Source organism: Rattus norvegicus, chromosome 19, assembly GCF_021556685.1.
Source record: "Rattus norvegicus strain SHRSP/BbbUtx chromosome 19, alternate assembly SHRSP_T2T, whole genome shotgun sequence".
In the NCBI taxonomy this organism is placed as follows: domain Eukaryota; kingdom Metazoa; phylum Chordata; class Mammalia; order Rodentia; family Muridae; genus Rattus; species Rattus norvegicus.
In genome coordinates this window covers 25,705,001-25,731,563 of record NC_141552.1, presented here as the reverse complement: position 1 = coordinate 25,731,563, position 26,563 = coordinate 25,705,001, and the positions used below count along the sequence as shown (strand labels likewise).

Below are 26,563 nucleotides of genomic sequence, written 5' to 3'. Positions count from 1 at the left end.
GCTCTGAGTTTGATTATTTCCTGCCTTCTACTCCTCTTGGGTGTATTTGCTTCTTTTTGTTCTAGAGCTTTTAGGTGTGCTGTCAAGCTGCTGACATATGCTCTTTCCTGTTTCTTTCTGCAGGCACTCAGCGCTATGAGTTTTCCTCTTAGCACAGCTTTCATTGTGTCCCATAAGTTTGAGTATGTTGTATCTTCATTTTCATTAAATTCTAAAAAGTTTTTGATTTCTTTCTTTATTTCTTCCTTGACCAGGTTATCATTGAGTAGAGCATTGTTCAATTTCCACGTATATGTGGGCATTCTTCCCTTATTGTTATTGAAGACCAGTTTTAGGCCGTGGTGGTCCGATAGCACGCATGGGATTATTTCTATCTTTCTGTACCTGTTGAGGCCCGTTTTTTGACCAATTATATGGTCAATTTTGGAGAAAGTACCATGAGGAGCTGAGAAGAAGGTATATCCTTTTGCTTTAGGATAGAATGTTCTATAAATATCCGTTAAGTCCATTTGGCTCATGACTTCTCTTAGTCTGTCTACATCACTGTTTAATTTCTGTTTCCATGATCTGTCCATTGATGAGAGTGGGGTGTTGAAATCTCCCACTATTATTGTGTGAGGTGCAATGTGTGTTTTGAGCTTTAGTAAGGTTTCTTTTACGTATGTAGGTGCCCTTGTATTTGGGGCATAGATATTTAGGATTGAGAGTTCATCTTGGTGGATTTTTCCTTTGATGAATATGAAGTGTCCTTCCTTATCTTTTTTGATGACTTTTAGTTGGAAATTGATTTTATTTGATATTAGAATGGCTACTCCAGCTTGCTTCTTCTGACCATTTGCTTGGAAAGTTGTTTTCCAGCCTTTCACTCTGAGGTAGTGTCTGTCTTTGTCTCTGAGGTGTGTTTCCTGTAGGCAGCAGAATGCAGGGTCCTCGTTGCGTATCCAGTTTGTTAATCTATGTCTTTTTATTGGGGAGTTGAGGCCATTGATATTGAGAGATATTAAGGAATAGTGATTATTGCTTCCCGTTATATTCATATTTGGATGTGAGGTTATGTTTGTGTGCTTTCATTCTCTTTGTTTTGTTGCCAAGACAATTAGTTTCTTGCTTCTTCTAGGGTATAGCTTGCCTCCTTATGTTGGGCTTTACCATTTATTATCCTTTGTAGTGCTGGATTTGTAGAAAGATATTGTGTAAATTTGGTTTTGTCATGGAATATCTTGGTTTCTCCATCAATGTTAATTGAGAGTTTTGCTGGATACAGTAACCTGGGCTGGCATTTGTGTTCTCTTAGTGTCTGTATGACATCAATCCAGGATCTTCTGGCCTTCATAGTTTCTGGCGAGAAGTCTGGTGTGATTCTGATAGGTCTGCCTTTATATGTTACTTGACCTTTTTCCCTTACTGCTTTTAATATTCTTTCTTTATTTTGTGCGTTTGGTGTTTTGACAATTATGTGACGGGAGGTGTTTCTTTTCTGGTCCAATCTATTTGGAGTTCTGTAGGCTTCTTGTATGTCTATGGGTATCTCTTTTTTTAGGTTAGGGAAGTTTTCTTCTATGATTTTGTTGAAGATATTTACTGGTCCTTTGAGCTGGGAGTCTTCACGCTCTTCTATACCTATTATCCTTAGGTTTGATCTTCTCATTGAGTCCTGGATTTCCTGTATGTTTTGGACCAGTAGCTTTTTCCGCTTTACATTATCTTTGACAGTTGAGTCAATGATTTCTATGGAATCTTCTGCTCCTGAGATTCTCTCTTCCATCTCTTGTATTCTGTTGGTGAAGCTTGTATCTACAGCTCCTTGTCTCTTCTTTTGGTTTTCTATATCCAGGGTTGTTTCCATGTGTTCTTTCTTGATTGCTTCTATTTCCATTTTTAATTCCTTCAACTGTTTGATTGTGTTTTCCTGGAATTCTTTCAGGGATTTTTGCGATTCCTCTCTGTAGGCTTTTACTTGTTTATTAATGTTTTCCTGTGCTTCCCTAAGTGTGTTCATGTCTTTCTTGAAGTCCTCCAGCATCATGATCAAATATGATTTTGAAACTAGATCTTGCTTTTCTGGTGTGTTTGGATATTCCATGTTTGTTTTGGTGGGAGAATTGGGCTCCGATGATGCCATGTAGTCTTGGTTTCTGTTGCTTGGGTTCCTGTGCTTGCCTCTCGCCATCAGATTATCTCTAGTGTTACTTTGTTCTGCTGTTTCTGACAGTGGCTAGACTGTCCTATAAGCCTGTGTGTCAGGAGTGCTGTAGACCTGTTTTCCTCTCTTTCAGTCAGTTATGGGGACAGAGTGTTCTGCTTTCGGGCGTGTAGTTTTTCCTCTCTACAGGTCTTCAGCTGTTCCTGTGGGCCTGTGTCTTGAGGTCACCAGGCAGCTTTCTTGCAGCAGAAAATTTGGTCTTACCTGTGGTCCCGAGGCTCGGGTTTGCTCGTGGGGTGCTGCCCAGGGGCTCTCTGCAGCGGCAGCAAATAGGAAGACCTGTGCCACCCCTTCCGGGTGCTTCAGTGCACCAGGGTTCCAGATGGTCTTTGGCTTTTTCCTCTGGCGTCCGAGATGTGTGTGCAGGGGGCAGTCTCTTCTGGTTTCCCAGGCTTGTCCGCCTCTCTGAAGGTTTAGCTCTCCCTCCCACGGGATTTGGGTGCAGAGAACTGTTTATCCGGTCTGTTTCCTTCAGGGTCCGGCGGGGTCCTGCCGCTCCTGGGCCCTCCCCCACGGGAGCCCAGAGGCCTTATACAGTTTCCTCTTGCGCCAGGGATGTGGGCAGGGGTGAGCAGTGTTGGTGGTCTCTTCCGCTCTGCAGCCTCAGGAGTGCCCACCTGACCAGGCGGTTGGGTTTCTCTCTCACCGGGTCTGGGAGCAGAGAGCTGCTGCCTTGTTTGCCTTTCTTTCTGACAGAAATTAAGGCAGACCCTCTGCTCTAGCTACTTACAAATTTTGCCCTCCCCAGGTGACAAGGCACTCCTATCTGGTAATAATAAAAGCCACTGCCCTTGTACTGTTTAATTAAAATTTTAACCCTGGTTGTCAGTCAACGGCATTACTATCTCAATGCTGTAAACTGTTTCTTAGAAATGTGTGACTACACTTAGCTTCTAATAAATATTTCATATCGTTAATATGATATGAAAATATAAAATATATACTTAGCTCTTGGTAAACTTCTCTGTGTTAAAATTTTATATTAATCCTAATTTTCAAATTTTGCATGGAAAGGGAGTGGGGGGGTTAAAAGTTACTAAACCAGAGAGGCTTCTCTGTCAAGCATGGTGATACATACATGGGATTAAAGAATCCCAACACTCAGGAGACAGAGGCAGTTAGATCTCTGACAGTCAGGATACAAAGAGAAACCTTATCTCAATAAGAAACAAAGAGAAGATACCATGTGTGTCCTTTTGGGTTTGAGTTGCCTCATTCAGGATGATATTTTCTAGTTCTATTTGCCTGCAAAGCTCATTGATGTCCTCATTCTTAACAGCTGAATAGTATTCCATTGTGTAAATGAACTACATTTTCTATAGCCAGTCTTCTGTTGTAAGATATCTGGGTTGTTTCCAGCTTCTGGCTATCACAAGGGAAAGGAGGTCTAGTTGCAGGCCTAAATTGAGATTCAGCTCAAGGGGAGGCTCCAAAGCCTAACACTATTACTGATGCTATGGTGTGCTTATAGACAAAGCCTAGCATGGCTAACCTCCAAGAGGCCCAACAAGCAGCTGAAAGAGTTACAGGCAGATGCTTATACCCAACCAATGGACAGAAGACAGGGACCCCCGTGGTTGAATAGGGAAAGGTTGGAAGAAGCTGAGGAGGAGGGCAACCCCATGGGGAGACCAGCAATCTCAACTAACATAGACCCCTGAGATCTTTCAGACACTGAGCCACCAACCAGGCAGCATACACTAGCTGATATGAGGTCCCTGACACATATACAGCAGAGGACTGCCTGGTCTGGCCTCAGTGAGACAAGATGCACCTTACCCTAGAGAGACTTGAGGCCCTAGAGAGGGAGGGAGGCCTGGGAGGGTAGGGGGTGAATTGGAGACATCCTCTTGGAGATGGGGGAGGAGGAATGGGATGAGGAACTGTCAGAGCGTGGACCCCGAAGGGGATAACAACTGAACTGTAAAAAAATGATTAAAAATATTTTTTAAAGTGTTGTACAATCTCTCTTTGGGGATATGTTCAGATCCTGATCTGTCTGCCTCCCTGAGTGTTCAGTAAATAACCCTTCATTTAAAAAGAAAAAAAGGAAAGAAAGGGAGGGGGAAGGGAGAGGGAGAGGAAAGAAAGGGAGGGGGAAGGGAGAGGGAGAGGAAAGGAAGGGAAGGGAAGGGAAGGGAAGGGAAGGGAAGGGAAGGAAGATACTTCTTAGTTGTGATATCTATAACCCAAACAAGAACTTTTTAATCTTCTTTCTTTTTAACTAAAGAAGAAAGAAAAAAGAGAAAGAAAGAAAGAAAGAAAGAAAGAAAGAAAGAAAGAAAGAAAGAAAAGAAGGAAGGGAGGGAGGAAGAAAAAGAAAGAAAGAAAGAAAGAAAAGAAAGAAAGAGGGAAGAAGGAAGGAAGGGAGAGGGAGAGAGAGGGAGGGAGGAAGGAAAGAAAGAAAGAAAGAAAGAGAGAGAGAAAGAAAGAAAGAAAGAGGGAGGGAGGGAAGGAGGAAGGAAGGGAGGAAGGGAGGAAGGAAGGAAGGAAGGAAGGAAGGAAGGAAAGTTATTTCCCAGGGAAGACTATTCAACTGGCAAATGCTTGCTTGCTGCAGAGGCACGAGGACCTCAGTGTGAACTGCTATCACCTACACTTTAAAAGTCAGGCTCTTTGATACTCATCAAAATAAAACCTTCTGCTCACTACCTACACTTGTGTTTTAAAGTTGCAAGATTGAGATTCTGTTGCCTGGCTTGAGTTCCCTTTCCCCCAGCTGGGCTGCCCTGTCTGGTCTCAGTGGGAGAAAACGTGCCAGGGGGGCTCCTTCTCTGAGAATGGAATTGGGAAAACGGGGATGAGAAGGTGGGGCTGGGAGGAGAGGAAGGAAGGTGGCTATGATTGGTATGGAAAGTGAATAAATAAATTTAAAAAAGAAATGTATAATAAATCCCAAGTGGGATGAGAAAAAAAGAAAATATTAAAATACAAATTCCCATCACATATTGGTCAAATAATTTCATTGTAAATTACACCCTATGCTCTGCCGTATTAAAAATCATGGTGGAAGTTTGTAGCTAACTTCCTCCCCAGGAAAACATACAGTTAGCCGTGCTGTGTGGGAAGCAGGTCTAGAATAATCTCTTATCTGGTGATTATTGCTTGCAGTCTGCTCTGAGCGAACCACCCAGTCTACACCAGACTAATTATCTCAATCAAAGGGATAGCGCAGTTACTTTAAGGTGGACATAGCGCAATCGTTACACTTCACCATTCAAAGGATCTGGCTTATGGCATCTTAGTATGGTTTTTGGAATTCATAACAGCTTTTTCATACTAAATGCAAATGTCAACCATGTTCCCAAAGGTGTTAGATTTGGATGATCATCTCCCCTCCCCCCCCCAAAAAAAATTTACCTCTATTCCAGCTCACTTAGGAAATTAAGAATACTTTCATGGAATGGATAATTTATCTGATCTATATTTGATTTATCTCTTGGCTATCTCTTGGCTCCAGAATTAGCATTTGACCCAAAGGATAACAATCATCAAAAGATATCATTCATATATATATATATATATATATATATATATATATATATATTCCTGAGCTATCTCCCCAGCTCCTAGAAACATCTCCCAGTTGTGGTAGTCCTACCTGCACATAATAGACACAGGCCAGAGATAACACTAACTACACTACAATACACAGAACAGCCCCCGGAATTGACAATACTGTGAAAATCAGGGCTCCTAGGACCCAAGCTGAGAGCACTAACAAATCCATGGAGCTTCAAGTTACAATAATCCAGAAGGAAAGCTTGGATTAACGTGTACTTCCTCTAGTAGTCAATTTAACCCTGGAAATTATTCTAAACCTTGGCACTTGAAGCCCACATTCCTTAAGCTCTCATTCTAGTTAGAGACTTTCAAGTTTTTTCTTTGGCTCTTCCAGGGAAACGCTGAAGGATTCCCCTAGATAGTGAAAACTAAGAATAATTTTAATAAAATTCATTAGGAGCATTTGTCCATGTTGAACAAAAGCTCAGAAAGAAGCTAATGAATACATCTTTTCTGTCGCTGTTTGTTTGTTGCTTTTATTTAAATTATTTAACTTATGTCCCCCTAAATGAAGCTGATTGCTCACTAGTAATTTTCATATTTCTATTGTATTTTCCAGTTCTTTGAAACCACAATACTGTTCATGAAAAGAGGAACTCTAAATTAAAATCACATGCTCGCTCTATATTAAAAGCAATATAATATCCCAATAGAAATATCAAAAAAGTGCTTCCCTGATTAGATGCTCGCTATAAAATATGACACAGCTAGACTAACTTTAGGCTATGCCTCAAATGTACAAGCTCCCCAGCCACTGAGATATAAAACAAGCACTAATAAATGGGCACCTTGGCTGTTGTAAGGTCAATAAATCAAAATCACCAACATAAGTTAAATGCATTTTCAGTGGGTACAGATTTATCATCAAAGACCTCATAATTATGCAGCCACTAGAAAAGCAATGTGTTTGCCATGACCTTGATCATAATTCACCAACACTCCCAATGTATAAGTTTTCAACATTATATCACTCTCAAAAAATAATTTCAAGAGCTTGGATTTCTGAATGAACATTAGATAGATAGATAGATAGATAGATAGATAGATAGATAGATAGATAGATAGATAGATAGTAGTTTTTCTGGACACTAGAACTTATTACAAAAGCCATAAACATCTAATACTTGAAAAATAAACTAGTAGAAAAGCAAAGAATATAGGACTTAAAAGTCTTAGAGATTTTCTAGAAATGAAAGTGTGGCTAGAAATCTGGGTAGAGCCAAAGGAAGTCTGCAATATTCACTTTAGCAATGACTTTATCTCTTAAATGCCCTTTTCTTGTAGTTGGATTCTCTGTCAAAAAGGTAATAAAGCAAGAAGGAAAGCCATCATGCTGAGGTAAGGTTAGAGGGCTTCTAAGCTTTGTGTTGCTTTTCATCAGTCGGGAAAGCCTGGCTGCCTCTGAGCTTTCCAAGAATGAGAACTGGACGCAAGATGCTGAAAACTTCTCGGGGCTTTCAAAGCTGAACTGGGAATACCATAAAACTCTTAAAGAACACAAAATAGAGGGAATGAATTGATTTAATGATGCAGGAGCTATTCACAAACTTTCATGTTGGCTATTGAGTTTGGAGTGAAAATGAAGAAAAAATGCTTTTCAATATTTAAGTAGGTATTGTTCTTAAACCAAAAAGTCAATTACCTAGATGACTAGAATTGAAATTTTCAGTATCTTAAAAGTTAAAATAAAATAAAACACCTTAATTGAAATACTGGTGTAAGATCTTTTCTGGAGAATGGACAAAAGTCACACACGACAGTAAACCCAGCATTGAAGAAGCAGGCAGGAGGATCAGAAGCTCAAGTCTAGCCTGAGCTACATAGTTTATATTTTGCTTATAAGAATCAAATCAACATCAATTAAAAATTTTAAATAAAAGAGCCTTTCTGAGTGTAGAACTTTAGGTGGGTTGAATAGCAATTAAAAGTCTCTGGGTGTGTTCTTGTTTATTTCAGTTTGGTTTTTTTTTTTTTTCAGCTATAAAATACAGATCTTAAACTCTTTCTTCTCTTTATTGTATGTATCGATATATGCAAGGGATTTGAGACACACACAAAAGGGTTCATGTCATTAATTACTAAACTTTTTGTTTTCTTTTTTTTTTTCCTTCTTTTTCTTTTTTCCAGAACTGAGGACCGAACCCAGGGCCTTGTGCTTGCTAGGCAAGCGCTCTACCACTGAGCTAAATCCCCAACCCCAATTAACTAAACTTTTAATAAAACAGATTATAAGGATATCCATACCAAAAGACAGCCACCTTTGAGTAGGCCAGTACCTCAAACCCCTTGACAGGAGTGCCAAACACAGTCCAAAGTGACAATGCTGGGTTGACTGCTGGATAAAATATCAGTCTATTCAAGATCTTAAGTGTTTAATGGGGACAGAAAGTACTGTGTCAGACACAGCAATCATGTTTGTTATCCATTAGTAATCTCGCTCTGTACCTTCTAGAAACATGGGTTAAAGTGTTGGAGAATTTTTTTCAGATTATGAGCAGAAAATAGAAAGCATGGAGCTTAGCAGTGGCCTAGAATCAAAACACTGTCAACAATGGACAGGGAAGGACATAGAGCAAGCTCTGCCACAGTGAGTCCTAGATGCTAGACTAGCATTGAAACACTGGCATTGCCCCCATATGGACAAAATTATTAATCTTTCTTGTCATTCGATATATATAGATATAGATAGATAGATAGATAGATAGATAGATAGATAGATAGATATGATAATTTTTAAAAATCAAGAAATACCCTAATACTTGAAGACTCCTGTTGCTCAGGTCACTTTGGTCAAAAGGACAGGTGACTGACCTGCTTGCCAGCCAAACTAACACCCTAGATTCAGTTCCCAAAGAGCCATTCCACCCACCCCCACTAACTACCCACCCCAAGGCCAGGCCCCTTCTACCCACCTCACTGCTCTCCCTGCAGCTAGGTTCCTGCCTACAATTCCAGCAGACGCTCAGGTGCAGGACTCGGTAGTCAGAAGAACAGAGACCCCCTGCTGCACCAAAGGCCAAGAGACTCCCTACTAGATGAGAGGTCATACCGGTCACCAGAAATCCAGTCCGCAAAGACCAGAAGACCAACAAAGAACCAGAACCTAAGGAATAAAACATCCATCACAAAGACAAACTGAGAAATCAACACCTAGAGCTATAATCATCCCAAACACAGATGCCTAAACACCAGTGAAAGAGCACAACCGGGGCAACATGGCACCATGAGGCTACCCTATGACAGCAAGACTTGGTTAGTGCAGCCAAAGCACAAAAAAAAAAAAAAAAAAAAAAAAAAAAAAAAAAAAAAAAAAAAAAAAAAAACCTTAAAACCAACTTTATGAAGATGACAGAATTCCTTAAAGAAAAATGTTTAAGTCCTTAAGGAAATCAAGGAAAAGACAAAAAAAATGGAGGAAATCAATAAATCCCTTACAGAATGACAAGAAAGCCAAGGGGAAAAAAAAAAAACAAGCAAGGGAAGAAAACTATTCAAGACCTGGAAATGGATACAGAAGCAATAGAGAAACAAACTGAGGGAATTCTGGGAATGGGAAATGTAAGCAAGCAAACAGGAACTACAAATGCAAGCATCATCAACAGAATACAAGAAACAGAAAAAAGAATCTCAGGTGTTAAGGATATACTAGAATGGCTAGATTCATCAGTCAAAGAAAATATTAAATCTAAAAAATTTCTAACATAAAACCTCCAAGAAATCTAGGACCCTTATGAAGAGACTAAACATAAGAATAATAGGAATAGAAGGAAAAGAATCCCAGCTCAAAACCCAGAAATTTTAACAAAATCATAGAAGAAAATTTTCCTAACCCAAAGAAGGACATGCCTCTGAAGGTACAAGAAGCTTACAGTACCCCTAGTAGATTGGACCAGAAAAGAAAGTCCTCACACCACATAATAATCAAAACACTAAATATACAGAACAAAGAAAAATATTAAAAGCTGCAATATTATTACCATTATTGTGGTAATATTAGAAGAATACGAGACACCTCAACTGAGATGCTAAAAGCCAGAAGGAGCTGGTCAGATGTCTTGGAGACTCTAAGGGATCATGAATGCCAGCCCAGAATGCTATACCCAGAAAAACTTTCAATCACCATAGATGAAACAAAGTCAAAAGTAAACAATGTCTATCCACAAATACAGCCCTACAGAAAGTACTAGAAGGAAAATGTGACCAAAGGACATTAACTACACAGGCAGGTAAAACCATAGGCAGTAAATGATCTCACACCAGCAAAACCCAAAGAAGAAAAGCACACACACACACACACACACACACACACACACACACACAGAGAGAGAGAGAGAGAGAGAGAGAGAGAGAGAGAGAACCACAAACGACAACAAACAATAATAACAGGAATTAAGGATCATTGGTCATTTACATCTCTCAATATCAATGGACTAACTTCTCCATAAGAAGACTCAGGCTAACAAAATGGACTAACAAAATGAAAACAAGATTTATCCTTCTGCTGCATACCAGAAACATACCTCAACATCAGCGATAAACTTCAGAGTAAAGGCTTGTAAAATTATTTTCCAAGCAAATGGACACAAGAAATAATCTGGCATAACTATTTTAATATCTAACAAAATAGACTCACACCAAAATTAATCAAAAGAGATGGCTAAGGACATTCCATACTCAACAAAGGGAAAATTCACCAAAATAACAATTCAGTTCTTATTATCTATACCCTAATTCAAAGTCAAACACTTGTAAAAGAAGTATTATTCAAGCTTAAATCATACATCAAACCCCACGCATTAATAGTGGAAGATTTCAGTACTCTACTCTCACCAATGCACTGGCCATTCAGATGAAAACTGAACTGAGAAATAATGGAACTAATAGATAATATGAATCAAGTACCTAACAGATATCTACAGAAGATTTCACTCAAACACAAAAGAATATTTGTTTGTTCTCAGCGACTCACAGAACATTCTCAAAAATTGACCACACACTCAGTCACAAAGCAAGTATCAACAAATATAAGAAAAGTAAACTAACCCCCTGTATCCTATCAGAACACCACAGATTAAACCTGGGTATCAACAACAACAGAAACTAAAGAAAGCTGACAAACTCATGGAAACTGAGCAATTCCCTACAGATCAACTTCAGGATCAAAACAGAAATAAAGAAAGATCTTAAAGACTTACTAGAATTCAATGTAAATTAACACACAATATACCTACACTGATGGAAAATGATAAAAGCAGTGCTAAGAGGAAAGTTCATAGCACTAAGTGCCTACATAAAGAAATTTGAGAAATCTGATACTAGCACATCCCAAAGCACTAGAATAAAAAGAAACAAACACTCCCAAGAGGAGTCGATGGTAGGAGTCAGAGCTGAAATCAATAAAGTAGAAACAAAAACAATACAAATAATCAATGAAACAAAGAGTTGGTTGTTTGCAAAAAAAGGAACAATATTGACAAACCCTCATCCAAGCTAAGTAAAACACAGAGAATATCCAAATTAACAAAATCAGGTGTTAAAAGGGGGACATAACAACAGGCACTAAGAAAATAAAAAAAAAAATCATTACATTTTACTTCAAAAACCTGAACTGCACAAAATGGAAAATGGAAAATAAATGGATAATCTTTGATAGATACCACTTACCAAATGGCTGAGAAACAAAGAAACATTCAACATCTTACTTAGCCACCAGGGAAATGCAAAGCAAAATGACTCAGACTCTGTCTTCTACCTGTCAGAATAACTGAGATCAAAAACGCAAGCGAGAGTTCATACTGGTGAGGATGTGGAACAAGGAGAACACTTCTCCATTGCTGGTGGGAGTGCAAACTTTCACAGACACTTTGGAGCTCAATATGGTGGTTTCTCAGATAATTGGATATCGATCTACCTCAAGAACCAGCCATACCACTCCTGGGCGTATACCCAAACTCTATCCCAACATAAGGACACTGGCTCAACTCCATTCAAAGAAGCTTTATTCATAACAGACAGAATGTGGATACAACCTAGATGTCCCTCAACTGAAGAATGGATAAAGAAAACACAGTATGTTTACACAATGGAGTATTACTCAGCTGTTAAAAAGAATGCATCATCAAAGTTTCAGGTAAATTGATAGGAATAGAAAAAAATTACCCTAAGTGAGGCAAGTGAGACCCTGAAAGACAAACATGGTATGTACTCATTTATAAGTAAACTTTAGGACCTAGAAAGGCTAAGTAAGAAGAAGGATGCAAGGATCTCCCTGGGAAAGGGAAATCGAATAGATTCCAAGGGTGGACTGGGTTGATCAGGTTGGGAGTAGGGAGAAAAATACTGGGAGGAAAGACTGAATTAGAGACCATTTCAGGGGTGAGGTACAATGCAAACTCCATGGAACTCTAAAGAGTAACTTGACCTGACTGGCCGTCTTCTGTAACCAGGCAAGGCCTCAAGTGGAGGGATTAGGACACCAACCCAGCCACAAGACTTTGACCTACAGTTTGTCCCGCCTACAGAATGTTCTGAGACTGAAGTATGGCAGGATCTTCACCAAAGAGAGCAGAGAGAGACGTTACCCAGCCACTGATGGGAGCAGATCGATGCAACACAGCCAAACAATTAGGTGAAGCTCCAGGAGTCCTGCTGAGGGGAAAGAGGAAGGACTGGAGGAACCAGAGTGGTCAGGGATGTACCAGGAGAACACAAAATCAACTGAGCAGGAGTCATGGGCTCTCAAAGAGATTAGGGAGCCTGTAGGAGTCTGACCTCGACGGGAAGTCCCACACCCGAGGATCCCGGCCCGCAGCAGCTCTCTGCTCCCAAACCCCGTGGGAGAGAGACCTCACCGCCTGATCAGGTGGGCACTCCTGAGGCTGCAGAGGGGAGGAGACCACCAACACTGCCCACCCCTGCCCACATCCCTGGCCCAAGAGGCAACTGTATAAGGCCTCTGGGTTCCCGTAGGGGAGGGCCCAGGAGCGGCAGGATCCCTGCGCCTGAGACACCGCCGGAACCTGAAGGAAACAGACCAGATAAACAGTTCTCTGCACCCAAATCCCGTGGGAGGGAGAGCTAAACCTTCAGAGAGGCAGACACACCTGGGAAACCAGAAGAGACTGCACTCTGTGCACATCCAGACGCCAGAGGAGAACACCAAACGCCATCTGGAACCCTGGTGCACTGAGGCTCCCGGAAAGGGCGGCGCAGATCTTCCCGGTTGCTGCAGCCGCGGAGAGGACTTGGGCAGTACCCCGTGAGCAAACTTGAGCCTTGGAACCATGGGTAGGACCAACTTTTCCCCTGCGAGAAACCTGCCTGGTGAACTCAAGACACAGGCCCACAGGAACAGCTGAAGACCTGTACAGAGGAAAAACTACACGCCTGAAAGCAGAACACTCTGTCGCCATAACTGGCTGAAAGAAAACAGGAAAACAGGTCTACAGCACTCCTGACACACAGGCTTATAGGACAGTCTAGCCACGGTCAGAAATAGCAGAACAAAGTAACACTAGAGATAATCTAATGGCGAGAGGCAAGCACAGGAACCCAAGCAACAGAAACCAAGACTACATGGCATCATCGGAGCCCAATTCTCCCACCAAAGCAAACACGGAATATCCAAACACACCAGAAAAGCAAGATCTAGTTTCAAAATCATACTTGATCATGATGCTAGAGGACTTCAAGAAAGACATAAAGAACTCCCTTAGAGAACAAGTAGAAGCCTACAGAGAGGAATCGCAAAAATCCCTGAAAGAATTCCAGGAAAACACAATCAAACAGTTGAAGGAATTAAAAATGGAAATAGAAGCAATCAAGAAAGAACACATGAAAACAACCCTGGACATAGAAAATCAAAAGAAAAGAGAAGGAGCTGTAGATACAAGCTTCACCAACAGAATACAAGAGATGGAAGAGAGAATCTCGGGAGCAGAAGATACCATAGAAATCATTGACTCAACTGTCAAAGATAATGTAAAGCAGAAAAAGCTACTGGTCCAAAACATACAGGAAATCCAGGACTCAATGAGAAGATCAAACCTAAGGATAATAGGTATAGAAGAGCGTGAAGACTCCCAGCTCAAAGGACCAGTAAATATCTTCAACAAAATCATAGAAGAAAACTTCCCTAACCTAAAAAAAGAGATACCCATAGGCATACAAGAAGCCTACAGAACTCCAAATAGATTGGACCAGAAAAGAAACACCTCCCGTCACATAATAGTCAAAACACCAAACGCACAAAATAAAGAAAGAATATTAAAAGCAGTAAGGGAAAAAGGTCAAGTAACATATAAAGGCACACCTATCAGAATCACACCAGACTTTTCACCAGACACTATGAAGGCCAGAAGATCCTGGACTGATGTCATACAGACCCTAAGAGAACACAAATGCCAGCCCAGGTTACTGTATCCTGCAAAACTCTCAATTAACATAGATGGAGGAACCAAGATATTCCATGACAAAACCAAATTTACACAATATCTTTCTACAAATCCAGCACTACAAAGGATAATAAAGGGTAAAGCCCAACATAAGGAGGCAAGCTATACCCTAGATGAAGCAAGAAACTAATCGTCTTGGCAACAAAACAAAGAGAATGAAAGCACACAAACATAACCTCACATCCAAATATGAATATAACAGGAAGCAATAATCACTATTCCTTAATATCTCTCAACATCAATGGCCTCAATTCCCCAATAAAAAGACATAGATTAACAAACTGGATACGCAACGAGGACCCTGCATTCTGCTGCCTACAGGAAACACACCTCAGAGACAAAGACAGACACTACCTCAGAGTGAAAGGCTGGAAAACAACTTTCCAAGCAAATGGTCAGAAGAAGCAAGCTGGAGTAGCCATTCTAATATCAAAGAAAATCAATTTTCAATTAAAAGTCATCAAAAAAGATAGGAAGGACACTTCATATTCATCAAAGGAAAAATCCACCAAGATGAACTCTCAATCCTCATCTTCGATTGGTTTATATACAAGTGTGCAATTTCTAGGCTTGAAAGTAAAATGATGCTATCTGGTGCTGGATAGAGGAGCCTTATTTTTTATTATGGCAGCTTGCTATTTTTGTAACATGGTGATTTGGTTGAACACAATAAAGTACAGTAGTAACTGATCTCCCCCTCTTCCTGGATGAGTGAGGAGATGATTAAATGTTGATGTCAGCATCCTTGAGCATATTCAGATGAGCTTCTGCTTCTGTTGAAAAGGATGCTGTGTTTGATTGTGGTCCGAAGCTTTGAAGCACTACTTGGCATCTCCTTCCTTGGAGGTCTCACTGTTTAAACATAACAGATTTGATAGCTTGTTGGTAAGGTGAGGTCCAGCTTGTCTCCACTAGGTCATCTTCATGTGAATCCGGTGGTTATACGGTTTTGTTCTAGGGATATTTCATTTTTTAATAACGGTTTTAGCTGACATTCATGGAGAGAATGAATCCTTAGAACTGTGCCACTAGTGAAAGGAAATCCTGTCTAGAGTATGTTTCTTTACAAAGCTGTGTCACACCATCCTTTGGGCCCTCTGCTGGAAAAGTAGAATCAAGTCTCAAATAATGCCTTTTAAATTGTATCCTCTAGTATTATAGATGTAGGACAGTACTGTATCATACCTCTGTGGATGTAAAATAGCTTGTACCTGCTTTATGATACGTAGTAGTGACCGTGCTTTATCAGAGCTGTTTTTAATGATGTTGCTCAGAATGTTTTCTTTCCAGATGATGATTGAGAAGCTAATTTTAAAAAAAAAAATGGTGCCAGGTACCACAAGAGTAACAGAACTGTGCTGTTTTCTCGGGTTTTGTTTTTTTACTTTTCTTTTTTTTAATGGAGTATGCTGGATGTCTCTACAGTTTTGTTCAGATGACTGCAGAACCTGGAAAAGCTGTTGCTGCTGTTGATGCATAACACACTGCTATTATTGGTCTTTTTATATAAATATAAATATATATATATATACAGATATATAATTTGAATTTTTTGAAACTTTACCTGTGCTGTCAACTTTGGAAAAAAGTATCCCCGTTTACTGTGTTGAGTTGGCACTGTACAGAAATTAATAGCCATATTGGTCTAGAAATGTTGAACTTAAGTTTTTTCCATTTGTACAGGGGTAACACACTGTATTAAATATGTAAGGTCTTATATACGTGGGTTTGATTACAAAAACTAATAAAGTATTCTCTAAATTAAAAAAAAAAAAAGGAGTCTGACCTCAGTCCTCTGCAGACATGTTAACAACGGCTGAGTAACTTGGTGTTCTTGTGGGAATCCTAACAATGGTAGCAGGGGCTTTCTCTGATTCTCTTGCCTACTTATGGGACTCTTTTCTTCCTACTGGACTGCCTTGTCCAGCCTTGATGTGACGGTATGTACCTAGTTGTATTACGTGTTTGGTTGATGTCCCTGAGAGGCCTGCTCTTTTCTGAGGGGAGTTGGAGAGGGGTGCATCTGGGGAGAGAGGAGGTTAGGGAGATGAGATTGGAGAAGGATAAAAAGGGAAATTGTGGTTGGGGTGTAATGTATGAGAGAAGAATGAATAATAAATAAATAAATACTAAATAAAACAAGAAAGATTTTAAAATAATGAAGATCTAAGTGAAGATGAAATAACTTCAAATAAGTGAAGGGAATAAGTTATAAAATAAACATAATTCATATAATCACCCTTCCTTTGGAAAGATACTGTCCTCATTCTCCTCTCTTGCTGTGATTAGCACCATGACAAAAACCAATTTGGAGAGAAAGGGGGTTTTTGGGCTACAGGTTGTTGTGCATCCTGGATGAAAGCCAATGTGGAAGCTAGAAGCAGAGACCAGCGGAGGGAAGCTGCTTAGTGGCTTACATCCGGTTGATTGCTCAGTGTTCTTTCTTATACAAACCCAGGGTACAACCTACCTAGGGAGTGACACCACCCACAGTAGGCGAGGCCCTCCCACATCAATCAGTAATCAAACACTAACCCCACAGACCAATCTGATAGATGTAATTCCTCAACTGGGGTCGCAGGTAACTCTTTGTCAAGTAGACAAAACCTAACATAGATACCAGACTTCTTATTCTGTACAAGAAGCCAACTCCACAAAAATATAATTTTTTGAATAAATATCTGATATCGAGAACTAGACTTCCAGGGACCATCTCTGAACTTCATTACTAGGAAACTTCCGTGAACACATAGAGTACCTAAAACCAGGAGGCTGAGATGCCGTGTTCTCTCCTGAGCACAAAACAAGCTCTTTCTGCGCCTATGCTGCCACGGCCTTCTGCCATTGGTGATCTTTCTTCTTCCCCCTCGGGAGAGCTAAAGAAAACACAATATGAAAGACTTTCTATTTGAGAGAGAAAAAAAGAGGAAAAAGGTAGCATTTTTAATCAGGATATTTTTATATTGTGATTAGTCTAAGGTTGACCTAAAGATCAGAAATCACACAAGAAAATACTTAAAACTTGAATACTTTAAATATGATTTTTAATCTAGGAAAGTATACTATAAATAAAGTCAAGAAAATGTATGTGTAATATACAGGACTAATATATTTAATCACTGCCATGTCCTTTTGAATCTATTTTTATTAAAAAGGAACAATCTAGTTTTTTAAACTACCAAAAGACCCATAACTCACAAAACAATGCAAATACTAATGAAAATTTCCAATCTCACTAATGATCAAAAGATTAAAACAGATTTTCATCTGCTGGTCAAGTATTGATATTATTAATACCTAAAAGGATGTAGTTGATTCCCTCACGTCACTATTAGAGAGTGCAAATTGGTACTGAAAATTTTCTGAAAATATGCCTCAAATTCAAAATAGGTTTGCTTCCAAACGGCCATTCCAGCACAAGGATATATCTAAGAAACTAATTTGACAACACTCAATGAGTTGTAAGCAAGTTATTTATTGAAAATTTATTTAAAATAACGACAGCTTTTAAGCAACTTATGTATGGATCAAATTATGTCATTTAAGCATCGTGAAATATTATTCTCATTCTTAAGAAGATAGTGTGTCAGTATTTAAAACATTGTTCTTGATGGTTTACTTTGGTGCTATAACAGAACAAAATAATTTATAGCATTATACAACTTATTTTCACACTTTTCAATATACTATGCTTAAAAAACAGAAATATCTGAAATCCATAAGAAGGATTGGAAAGATTGCTCAATGATTAAGAGCATATATTGCTCTTATAGAGAACCTGAGTTCTTTTCGCAGGATTCCAAGGTTCCCTGACCTCCTCAGACACCTGCACTTACACACACACACACACACACACACACACACACACACACACAAACACACACATACACACAAACACACACACATACATACACATATACACACTCACACACACAAACACACACACATACATATACACACACAAACACATACACACACATACTCACATACAAACACACACATATACACACATACACACACATACATACACACACAAACACAAACACACACACACACACACACACACACACACACACATGCACACAAATCTAAAGGTAAAGTACTGTGGTAAAAAGTGAAAAATTGGAAGAGTCCATTAAAATGAACATGGTTATTTTTCTTTTGTCAATGAGCCTCCTTTTATCTTTCTAATAATTACATGAAACTGCGAAAGACTTTGTATTAAAACATAAAAATGTTCATCTTTTTAATAAGCTCATGAATAACTATAAGGGAGAGTATTTGTTTTTATAAAACAATGTTGATTTTATGTCTGCTGTTATAGAAAGATACACCAATATTTTCAGTATTGTTTGTTCATATCTAAAATAATTAGTTGTTTCTAAAATTTATTATTAAAATACAAAAATACATGACCTGGTTCTCATTAAAGTATAAGTGGTTGCATAGGACAATTTCTGTTTGAAAAAGCATGGGTAGCTCAGAGTTAATATCTTATGTGTACTATTAAATTAGCTATTCCTAAAAACGTATAAAATATCATGGTCTCTATATATACCAAACTGTGATGACACATTATTACTGAACAAATTATGATTATAAACAAAAAAAGAAAGAAAAGTGAAAGATCCCAAATTAACAACAAATGGTGTGGGCCACATTTTGGCCCATACATAATATCTGGATACTTTATACAATTAATTTTCAAGTCTCCCATCCTGTTCTTGGAACGCACACACTGAAAACTTGTTGGTTATTTTTGTCTCCGTGCCCACTCTTTCTTCTGGGAAGCTGCCAATCCTATCGACAGCTGGCCCTTGGGAACAGGATTAAATTAACAGCAGATATTCCTTTTTGAACCATTAGTAGATATTAAAAGGACAGAGTTGAACTAATCTAAATTTGTTAAATTGGAGTAAGAGAGTTACCTCCAAGAGAGTTTAAATTGCACAGTCAAAACTTAAAATATTTCCACGTTCTTCTCAGTAATCACTTTCTTAAGTACTCTAGTTTTTCTTAAATGTGAATTATAAAGTGTCCAGCTCTCTCCTTTGTTCTCGGAGATCTCTAGAGGCACTGGAGAAACCCGGATAAAAACATGCATGGCAGCATAGCCTAGGTTATACAAGCCCCACTTCTTTACCTGTCTTCTCGGGCCTCATCCACAACATCAGTAAAAATTCACAGAGATTCAAATTAGCAGACTTTAAAAGCCCGTGGCTGTTAGATGGCTAATGAAAATATAAACTGGTTCAACTGCTTTACAGGGCAACAGAGGGCAACATTCTAAATATCCTCCACATCCTTTGCAGTAGTGGTTGCATACAAGTATTTAGATTCAGTATTATCTGAGCCAGGCCAGGTTTGCTATTCTGACCCACAATGCACCCGTTCATCCACAAGCCTTAAAGCCATAGTAGATATAAGCAGTCTTTTAACCCAGTGATCATAAATGGTTTCCAACCAAGGCCCCAAGGGATTAGTTAGAATTGTGACAGTGTTTGATGCCCTAGTGGGTGGTTTATAATGCTTGTAAGGCCTACTCTTTTCTAGAAAATTAAAAATCTGCAATTTCAAGGCCAATGCACGAACTCATCTGATCCCATCACTAGTTTATGGCTCATTGCAAAGTCCCTGACTAATGCCACAGAGAAGGGCCTTGTCTTAGGTCAAAGCCACACCTAGGAGGCGTGAAAAGATAACACACGGCTAACACTGAAAACAAATGCCTGAAGCGTATGCTTCAAATTGCGACGATCCCTTAGGCCCCTCCTAATAACCACAGCATCCTACAGCATAGGTAGAGAGACCTCCATTTCTATCCTATTGCAGGTAAGAGTCTCCTAGCTCTAGTCTGCCGTTTGTCTGTCACTAGAGAACTATCTCCCGTGAACACACATCCGTAAACCTTCTGCACTCAACTGTTTCCTCCCAGTGTCCCCACAGAGCACAATCTCGGCAATGTCCACAAAGATGGGCTCCTTTAACTAGGCCTCCATATGCCAGAGGAGTGAAGATGATCCCGAGAGGTAAAGATCGAGTCTAAAATACAAAGGAGGCTAGTCCAGCACTCACTGTGCAAAAATGTGATTAAGTTAGAGAAATAAAGAACTGGGGCAGGGGGATGAAATCTAACGTTCACGGCGGAGCATCCTAAGCCAAGTGAAATGGCAGACGGCAAACATTTCCACCTGACCATGTGAAAAAGTTATCTAACATTAGAGCCCGAGAGTCAACAGTCACAGTCTACCAGGACTACCAGCAGACACTGGAGACCACTGGAGCATTTCAGTTTGGGAAGCCAGGAAAAAGACTGGAAATGTTTCTCTTATAAGCAAGCAACTGGGGCTGGGAGTGGCTCATTTAATATGAGCACCGACTGCCAAGCCCAGGGACCTGAGCTTTATCCCTAGAACACCCATGGTGAAAGGGAGAACCAACTCCTGCAAGGTATCCTCTGACTTTGATGCACATAATAAAATGAATAAATGATGAATAGTAAGTGTAATAATTTTTAGTTTAAAAACAGCTTGCAGGATATAGAAACTACTAAGTAGGAGTTTTTTAAAAAACATGAGTAATAAACCAGATCTTCATCTACAATGCGTATTTCTTTCTCTAGAAATCACAGTTAATCTAAACACAAACTGTCTACCAACATAGTCCCTTTTATGCCCAGCATTCTTTTTCCAGACATTCGTCAACACTGGAAGACAAGGCTTTTTCATGGGCAATGCTTCTACTCTTGTTTTAATGCAGTTCTCAGGTAAACTATTATAATATTTCTATCTTGCAATGTTTATACTTATGCTCTCTTTAGTCTACGTTATATGCAGAAGCTTTACCTGTTTTCTTTTTTCAAGAAACAGTGTCAAAAGAAATGCCACATTGCCGAGCATTCCAATGGTGAGCTAACAACCGCCCCTTCCTCTCCAAAACAGGAAAATAAAATATGAACATTTGTGGAGACAAAAAAAAAGCTCACACTTGGAAAGCAAGATTAAAGCAAGGAAATCAGCAAGGCTTTATATTTTTACATAAAAGGAAAATCGCCTTCTACCACACTGCCTGTTATTATGACAAATACTTAACATTTATTTTTAGATCTTTTGAATAACACTTTAACTGTATACAGGTCCAAAAATAGTCCTGAAAGGGATAATTTCTCTCGGTTACAATAAAAGTGGCCTGCTTTTCAAAGTCTGGGAGGTAATATGAACAAATACCAGATACTTATTTCTTCCTGACAGGAAATGAATTTTGTCCAATACCTCCATGGGAGGTACGAAGTTGGATTTACTGTTAATAATTTTCTCAACTTACTGTTCATCTGTATGAAGGGACAAGAGAGAGAAGTCAAACCTTAGGACTTACTTTCTACTGGGTGGCCTCATCCAGCCTTGATGTGAGGATAGATATGTGCCTAGTCTAACTGCATCTTGTTATACTAAGTTCAGGGGTATTACTGGAGGCCAGCTGTTTTCTAAAAAGAAACAAAGGAGCAGTGGATATGGGAAAGAGGGGAGGCAGGGGTGTTTGGAGGAGGGGAGGGAGGAGAGCCTGCAGTTGAGATGTATTGTATAAGAAAAGAATATATATATATATATATATATATATATATATATATATATACATATATACATATGTACATATATATACATATATATGTATTCTTGTATATATTCTTTTTTTTTCTTCTTTTTTTTTTCTTTTTTCTTTTTTTCGGAGCTGGGGACTGAACCAAGGGCCTTGCACTTGCTAGGCAAGCGCTCTACCACTGAGCTAAATCCCCAACCCCTTCTTGTATATATTCTTGTATATATTCATATATATACACATATATGGCAACTTTTGAAAAAAGCTTCAGAGTGACAGGCATTACTGTCAGATCCTGTTCTTTCACGTAAGTTTTGGTTTTACCTCAAAGCACACCATAATATTACTTTCGTCATCCTCTGATTCACTGGCCACAATGTCTTCCTATCGCACACAACAAGCATATGTTTAATTAAATCTGGAAAAAGTAATAAGCATCCTACATTTCAAGGATAGCACTACAGACTCCTCCTGTGTTAAATATATCCCAGTTCCTGGGTAAGCTGACAATTCAAAGGCTAAGCTAGAGAAGTCGGGACAACTCGGCTTTGTCGGTTTCCCAGTTGCGCCGTTCTAGTCTTCCTGTTTCGTTGAGGGAGTGGGGGCACCGTAACGGGGACAGAGTGTTCCATCAACACAACGAGAGCTGAAGCAGCAGCAGCTTTCTCCAACACTGAGGCTGTTTTTGCAAATGTGCATGCTCTAGTTAGGGCTAAGGATATTTCTTCAAATGCTAATAGGAGTTAATTTGGTCACCAGCTAAGTTGAATTTAGAAACTGTCTTTTCTCTCTCGCCTGAAAGATCTGGTCCCGACTGTTCGTTTCTGAAGCAAGTATTTACTCTCTTGTGTGAAATTATCACTTGACGTTGATCTGTATGTTGGCACAGCGTAATTCCACAGATACATTTAGAAAGTAGCAATGCCTCGCTGTCCTTGTGTGTTAGATCTTCTCCCACAGGTCACTGTTTGTCTTTTATTGTCAGGCTATCTCTGCCACCACCCTGTGTCACTATGAAGAACAGTTTTGTGATCAAGAAGCCAAAGGACTTGACACCGTGTATAGTTGTGGAAATAGACTCTTGTTGATGATTTCTATAAAGTCTGATCGGTTTATACCCTTTCCATTGTCCTTGGGATAAAAATTAAAGTCACTTGGTTTAGTATGCCAGGGCTCAACCATCTGCCTTTTGCTTTTCTCTGCTAAGGCCTTCTTTCCCTCACTGATGTCCGTCCTCCAAATTGGTGAAGGTCAATTTCTTCCCACTGTAGGAAACTCCAAGTTCTTTGTTGCCCATGCCCTTTCTTGTCTAAATACACACACACACACACACACACACACACACACACACACAGACAGTTTCATATGACACTTTCCCCCCAATTTGAAATATTCCCTGTAGGAGAGAAGCTCATATGACTCAGGAGGTAAATAAAACCTCCCTCGTTTGGGAGAAGAAACACTTGGAAGATATTTGAGGGCCCCCCCACCACCAGCAGTATAAAAAGGAATGAACAACTCAGGGGAGAAGACTGACAGGAGACTACAGTTGATTGCCCAGATGGATGTTGTGAGATCATTATTTTGATATCTCACGGGTTTTCTTTCTGGGGTGAGTCAATATGTATGATTTGTGTGTGTGTGTGTGTGTGTGTGTGTGTGTGTGTGTGTGTGTTGTATCCCCCAGAAAAACAAAGAGAACATGGAATTTATCATTGCCTGAGAGAATTATATTGCCATCAAAGAACAGTCTTCACTGGGACATTTCTTAAAAGAACCAAACATACATTTTGAGAGGTTTGAATAGGATTAATTTAATCATATTAATTAATTAATAGGATAAATAAATTTAAGGAAGAGAGTAATATAAGTCTGCTTTGTGACTATGCCAGATAGAAAACAGAGCCTCAAGGAAATATCTCCTCATAGAGAACAGATACAGACTTAGAAAGGAGCCCACGCTAAGGATGTGTTCATCTCTTCAGTGGTATAGCCAAAAGGGACCAGATATTGATGATTGTCCGTGAATTTTGTCACAGAATGTTGGAACACTAAATGCTCCTATCAGAATCAACACAGTACGCTTCATTGAGAAAGTCATGTGAACAAACAAACAAACTAGTATAACAGAGGGACACACACCTAAAACCCAGCTTCAGGGTACTGCAGCAAAAGCACTGAGCCCATGAGCGCAAGACAACCTGGGAAATACAGCAACACCCTGTCTCACTGTGAGTATGTACACGTGTGAGCATGTGCATGGCTGTGCATATGCACACCTGAGAGTGTTTATGTGTAAATGTAGTCAATAAAATTAAGTGATATGTTTATTGATTTTCTTAGTGCTGCTGATCTTAGAAAAAGAAAGACTAGAAAGGATCGTAGAACAAAATGGCAGCCCCAGAAATGCATTTTTTAAAAATCTGCCAGTGTTATCTATGGAGGCTTTGAATTATATTCATAACTTCATTCTTTGCCTTCTCTTACTTCCAACATACCAGACCTAACTAGGCTACTAAATGAAAAACTTCTTAGTTCTTTGTAAGCAGGCACAGGATCAACATTATTTAATAGCAAGAGGGTTGCACCAAGCCCCAGTGTCTTAATCAAAGATGACTCCCACCAAGCCATCCCTAGAGTAGCAGTTTTCCAACATACGAAGACATTTACAAACACACTACATCCAACACGGAAGGAACTTCACGTGCAGAAACCATAGATACTGCTAAATATTCTTCAGTGCCCAGGACTGCTCCATCCTCGCACTCCCCAGCACCATGTACCTCCCAACAGTGAACAACCTAGTCCAGTGCATTAATAGTGCTGCTGATGAGAAACCCGGGTGTAAATAGCCTCCTGATTCCCTTCATCGCTAGCATTCTCTTGTTCTGTATTTTTAGGGTCACCAGAAATTATATTAACTTCAGTGAAGTCATGATATGTGCGAAAACGCTCTCCTTTAATATCAGCAACTGCATTAACATCTACATAACCTATAAAAAAGTAAAATCATTTTTATAAATTCTGAAACAGAAATGTTACAATGGCCAAACTAATTCTTCATTCTGTGTAATTATATCAGTTTTTTTATGAGAATTCTGTAAACTCTTTAACCTAGTAACTGTCCCTTCAAACTACATTTTACACAATGCAGCTAAGTTCCTTTCATGATAAAAGTTAAAACGCTAACTCAAAAGAAAATATATCTGGTTACATGCAACTTTTCTACTGATGCCCTCCTATATTTTCTTCATAATTAACACTGTAGACTCGCCAGAAATTGGATCTGACAACTTTTTTTAGTAAAAACAAATACCAAAGAGTCAGAATATACATCAGCTGTGTCCCTAGAATTACATCCTTTGATCTGATCTGATCTCCTGCTTTCAGCTGGTGCCTGCATACTGGAAGGGAAGGGGGAGAGGGAGAGAGAGGGGAGAGGGGGAGTGAGAGGGAGAGACAGGGGAAAGGGAGGAGGAGGGAGGGGGAGGGAGAGGGAGGAGGAGGGAGGAAAGGGGGAGGGGGAGGGGGAGAAGGAGAGAGGGAAGAGAGAAGGAGATCGAGGAAGGGGAGGACGGAGAAAGGGGAGAGAGAGGGGGAGGGGGAGAGGGAGGGGGAGGGAGAGACTGTATTTCCCACTAGAGCTTTGGTGAGTGTTTCCCAAAACACTTATGTTGTGAAATCTTGTATTGTTGTTGAGGATTCTTCAGGATCATTAGGCTTTTTATGTTCCTGATTTTAAACAGAAACCATGATCTTACATTAGTATCAATGAGTACATGCTTAGCCTCCCAGGAAAAATAATCATGATTTTTTTCATCTAAATTTAAATACGCGGGGACTCAGCAAAACCGAAGACTCAAAATGCAATTAAGGGTAACAGAGCTGGTAAGAGATAACTTCCCAAGTGTTTCTGTAGACAAAAAAATTCAAAATAAAATAGTAGTGACAAATTTACAAACAACCTAGTTTCTGACCATGTTATTTAAGAATGGAGTCTCCAAAGCCCCCTGTGCTCACATGCATGATGTTTGTGAAGGATCTGACACAGAGAACATACCTTAACACATGTCAGCCACGGCCAAGGAAAGTGAGCTAGAAATTACTCCACAGTCCAAAACAGGAATTGGCAAATGAGAACCAAGTCAGGGGGCCCAATCCGCTCGGCTTTGTTCCCAGGGATTCAGCCATACACCATTCGTTCACACATTGCCTAGGATTCTTTTATTTCTCTACAATGTTATGATACAGCCAAGGGGACCTAATTCAAACACTAACACCGTGCTATATGGATCAGTTTACGGCTTAACTGAATAAATCTCTCTTTCCTCAAAAAACATCCATCTCCCAACAAAGACAGAAGAGCAAAGTTGAGTCCTTGTGTCCGAAAACCATATGGCTGTAAACCTAAAATATTTAGAATCTAAGCCTTCACTGTTTCTAAAGACCTGATGCCTTGAGGGATAGGGTTGGCGGTAAGTAGCTGGTAGTCAGAGCACAAGTTCCTTCTGCAGAAACAGGACTGCTCATTTCTCTAAAGGGTCATGACTCTAAAAGGGCATGAGGTGAACTGACAAAGTAAACAAATGACTAATCCTTCCAAGAGATGGGGGAAACAGCTCTCCAAGTACTGTATTCCTCTCACCACTACCTCTCAAGTGCATTATTATCAAATGCTGCGTTCTTCTCAAGCCACTGGCATGGAGGTTGCCTCTTCTGCAGATTTAAAATGAAGATCATCTCGAAA

At 39.6% G+C, this 26,563-nt stretch overlaps 1 protein-coding gene and 1 non-coding gene across 7 annotated transcripts in view; one reads left to right on the top strand and one right to left on the bottom strand.

The window, feature by feature from the left end:
- Nucleotides 1–26,563, bottom strand: part of Iqcml1 (IQ motif containing M like 1) — a gene marked incomplete in the record, with an annotated part of 220,276 nt that overhangs the window by 192,621 nt on the left and 1,092 nt on the right. For 3 of the 6 annotated variants that reach the window (NR_197271.1, NM_001432086.1, NM_001432088.1), the window contains 1 exon segment: nt 16,979–17,096. 6 annotated transcript variants of the gene reach the window in all.
- On the top strand, nt 16,911–17,116 carry LOC147999250 (small nucleolar RNA U3). The gene has a single exon (XR_015644464.1). It is a non-coding gene; the product is annotated as a small nucleolar RNA U3 (small nucleolar RNA).